The sequence below is a fragment of the Pseudorca crassidens genome, chromosome 10, assembly GCF_039906515.1.
Source record: "Pseudorca crassidens isolate mPseCra1 chromosome 10, mPseCra1.hap1, whole genome shotgun sequence".
NCBI lineage: Eukaryota > Metazoa > Chordata > Mammalia > Artiodactyla > Delphinidae > Pseudorca > Pseudorca crassidens.
The window spans coordinates 26,955,896-26,960,673 of NC_090305.1; the positions used below are offsets into that span (position 1 = coordinate 26,955,896).

At 39.7% G+C, this 4,778-nt stretch overlaps 1 pseudogene; it reads left to right on the forward strand.

Moving 5' to 3' along the window:
* The first annotated feature begins 334 nt into the window (after window positions 1–334).
* Window positions 335–1,135, forward strand: LOC137232887 (patatin-like phospholipase domain-containing protein 4 pseudogene; annotated as a pseudogene).
* The last annotated feature ends 3,643 nt before the right edge of the window (window positions 1,136–4,778 follow it).

Consider the following 4,778-nt stretch of genomic DNA (forward strand, 5'->3'; position numbering starts at 1 on the left):
TCCCACATGCTGCAGAGTGGCTGGGCCCGTGAGCCATGGCCGCTGAGCCTGTGCGTCCGGAGCCTGTGCTCCGCAACGGGAGAGGCCACAGCAATGAGAGGCCCGCGTACCGCAAAAATAAAATAGAATGATCAGGATCACATGCCTTGTCAATCTTAGCTTTCATGCATACCATAGGAAGTACTTTTCCTCCTATGAGAATACAGAATATTAATTAGTCAAGATAGGCTAGAAAGGAAAAGGATTGATCGACTGTAACAAATAAAACTCCAGATTTCAGTGGCTTAATACAATAAAAAATGTTTTCTCCTTTTAATTAATATTGCATAGAGCAATGAAGGTCAGTGGTCCTGCTGGGAGTCTTGTAAGTGATAAATCAGGGATCCATTTTCTGTCCACAACTACCACTGTCATTGGGGAAAGGGAAACAAGAGTGTGGAAGTACTGCCCAGGGTGATTTATAGTCACACTTGAAAGGAGTGAACATCATTTTTACTGGATCTCAGTTGCGTGGACCCAACATAACTGCAAGGAAAGTTGGGGAATATAGTCCTTCTCAGTGCCCAGGAGGAGGAAATATGATTAGTGGGAATCTAGGCAGCCCACTGATAGTTCTGTGCCACACTGAGCTCTCTAAGGGGACCCACTACCTTGATATTGGAGATATCTTTTTAAAATATGTCTTAGCTGAGGGAAGATTGCTGCCATGTCCTGCTCGTCATCTACCATCCAAGGAGCGGAATGGAGTTGATTCTCCCCTGCAACGCACATGAGCTGGCCCACCACCGACTGAACGTCTCCGTCACCAACACCAAGACCAGAGAAAACTACTTAGTCTCCAGTTTTCCTTCCGGGGGGACCTCGTTAAGAAGTGGGTGGATGGAGGCTTCACCCTCTGCCTTCCCATCCTGCCTATAGGCCACCATTCAGTGGATGATTGGACATCTCCCTGCAGGACAAAAGGCAGCTGGATCTCTATGTTAATAGCGCCAACCAGGACATACTGTTCAGGGTAAACTGGGTGAGACTTAACCAAGCCCTTCCCCCATCAAGCAAGAGGATAATGGAATTATTGTATCAACATGGCTTTGATGATGCCATCAAGTTTTTACTTAAAGAAAGTTGGTTTGAATAGAATGTTTAAAACTTTATAATGCAAAACACATTTCAGACTGTTTTTGATGGAGGTTTTCTAATGAAATCTTTTTTTTCAAAGCCTAAAAGAAATGTCTTAGCTGATCATATTAATTCTCTGTTTTAGAACTATTACTCAGGATAAAGACTAAGGTCCACAGCAAGGCATCCACAGCCCTGGACGTCTGGCCCTGACTACCTCTCCTGCCACACTCCCAGCCATTGCCACCCTCCCCTCTTCACTTCTGAACTCTTCTCTTCCTTGTGGTTCCGTTCACTGCTTTACATGAGCCTTCGTTCCAGTACTGGCTCTCAGTTGTAAGTGACTAAGGCAAGTGCTTTAACCTCTCTAAGCCTCAGTTTCAACATTTATAAAATGCGTAATAATAATATCCACCTCTGAAGATTAAGTGAGAAAACGTATAAGGCACAGCACCTGGAGCATAGGAGTAGCTCAATAAATTCTGGTTGTTTAGTTAATTATTCTCCTTCCATTTTGCTATCTTGTCAAGCCAATGTGCTTGAGACTGATAGTATAACACATTAATTATTATTATTTAATACAAATTTCCTATTATTTGGAGAGGAAGTTTGACAAAGTGACTGAAATCTTGGATTCAAGCTCAGTCATTTTTCTTGGATTTAATCCCACCTTTACCGCTTTCTTGCTCTGTGAGCTTGGAAAAGTTATTTAACATTTTTTGAATCACAGTTCCCAGGCCTGTTAAGTCTGTTGAGTAAAGATAATAATTATACCCATTTCATAGCATTTTTGTGAGGAGCAATTGGGATAATAAATATGAAATACTTTTTAGTTTCTGGTTCACAGTAAATGCTTAATAAATAATAGCTATTATTACTTTCACTACTACACTTAATTAATCCCTACCATGGGCCAAGTACTACTCTAGATATTTTATCCTTAAAGTAGTCTCTTTTTTAATGAAAAAAATGTGGAGCTACCAAAAGTTAATTAATTTCCCCAAGATCACACTGCTGTTACATTTAAGTCGAGTCATAAAGACAAGACAGTCTGACCCTGGCATCTGTGTACTTTCCATCATGTCACTATTTCTCCCAAATTCAATGCACATTTCTCCAAATGTATGTGTTCTCAACAAGGGTATCTAATCATAATAAAGGCACATAACTCTGCTATGACTTTAGCAGAACTGAAACCTTGCTTTCCACAATTAGAGTGAATGTAAAGTCTAGAATACAAACATACTTCACTGTAGCATGAGTTCCAAGGGACCCACCCTGACATATCCTTGGAGACGTTGCCCATGGATGCCAGGCCAGCTTTTCAGTGCTCCCATAAAGAAGCCAAGGGGCATCATGGGCCCTTTCCAGTTTGGTTGGTATTAGAACTGCTTTAAAAAGTAATCCAAGTTCCCTCTAAACTTGTTATTCAAAGAAACTACACTTGCCCTGCCACGGGCTTTGTTTTGTCAGGACCTGTCCTCTGAAACATTTCAAGTGAGGTCTATGCGCTGCCAGGATCCTCACGTGCAAGTGTAACCATCAGTGGCTCCAGCCAGTAAATCATTTAAGGCATGTATTTAAGGCATGATGCGTTCCTGAGTATTCATTTTATTTTGCTTTGTTTACTATGGTGTTTTGGCCTGAACTGGTCAAAATAGATGCTAAAACGTAAAACTCTTTAAAAGAGGAATCTTTGATATGCCCAAGGATTTATCATCCCAGTAATGACTGATGACTTCAGGGTATTAATCTGTTGGCAGAAGTAAATCGAGAAGTGAAAGGCTACCTACCCATCCTTCCCATCCAACTTTAAGTATAACTTCTTTCCTGAGGTCTTCTCTGGTAATTCCAAGTACACAGGGACTATGTGTGGGTTAGCACTGCTCATTCTACACTTAGCTACAGAGTGACTCTGGATCCTATTCATTCAATCAATATTTATTGAACACTGTCTATGCCAGACAATGTTCTAGACACTGAGGATACATCAATATGTAAGACAAAATCTCTCCCTTCCTGGAACTTACACTCTAAAAAAAAAGAGGCAGACACTAAATATATAGGTATTTAAAAACATCAGGAGAAAATTAAGAAGTGTTCTGTTTTGAGTATCTGCTCTGTTTGGCTTCAATTATAGTCATTTTAACTTTCTAATTATTATCATTTCAAGTGTATGTACCATGTGTCTTTGTGTCTTCACACAGGTAGTTCTCAGGAAATTACGCCAAATGGGGTTTGGGGGCATCCTTCTTTAAAGAGAAGGAGTATGAACACACCGACCAATATAAATTATATTTCCATTGTAAAGAAATTAAGATATTCACCATAAGAATTTTCTACATACGTAGACTAACTTTGAAGGTAAAAATAAAAATGAATTCATTAGCTGTGACTCTAAATTCCTATGCATAAATATGTTTTGTTTTATATTTGTGAGGCACCTGAGGTAATAAAATCCTTGAATTCTGAGTTTGATAGCAGTCTTAATAAAAGTAAGATTACAGAAGCAGCAATAAAACCTATCATGCATGATTGAATACGGAGGGGCAAATTAATTTGGCACTGCTTTGACAGAAAATTTCCTTTGTTGTGCTTATATACCTGTGTGTTGTACCAATGGCTTTTGTGATTCTCTAGTTTAATCATGCCTTTAAGGTGATGAGCTGCACGCGGATGATAGATTATCAAACTCTAGATGTTTATTCAGGAAACACACAGAGGTAGGAGCAGGCACAGAATCCTGTGCTGCCTGTGGCATTTACATGAAAAAGAAAGCCTAATATTTTGCAGAACATTGAATTGCTCTATGTTTGAGATATCTTCTAAGGACAAATTCTAATTTGGGTACTTTAATAGCAGAATATTTTATATATTTACAACTTAAAATTGAGATTGAAAAGGTAAAGTCTATTATGGGTTAAGGTAAATCCATAGCGATCTATACATTCCACAGTTTCCCCCGCAGTCTACCTTCTATTCCATGAATAGATTTTGAGGTGCATGGAAGACTGGGAGGTGCATGGAACATTGGAGACAAAGAGATGGCAGTCTGCTATGAGAGAGTAGGAAATCCAGAATAAGAGGAAACGTTAACATCTCTTTTACTGAGATGATTAAGAGTCTGTGCTTATCAGTGGCATGAAATGTGCTGTTAAATCACTTTTGGAGGGACTTCTCTGGTGGCACAGTGGTTGAGAATCCTCCTGCCAATGCAGGCGACACAGGTTCGATCCCTAGTCTAGAAAGATCCCACATGCCGCGAAGCAACTAAGCCCATGTGCCACAACTATTGAGCCTGTGCTCTAGAGCCCATAAGCCACAACTACTGAGCCTGTGTGCCACAACTACTGAAGCCCATGCACCTAGAGCCCATGCTCCACAACAAAAGAAGCCACTGCAGTGAGAAGCCCGCGCGCTGCAACGAAGAGTAGCCCCTGCTCGCCGCAACTAGAGAACACCTACGTGCAGCAATGAAGACCCAACGAAGCCAAAAATAAATAAATAAAAAATAAATTAATTTTTAAAAATCACTTTTGGTATATGATAATTTTACAAGTTTATATGCATGATGACATAATTATGATAAAATGTAATTAATGAGAGGAGAACACAAATTTATGTTTTTATGTAATATATAAGGCAGTTACCTAAAGATGAGT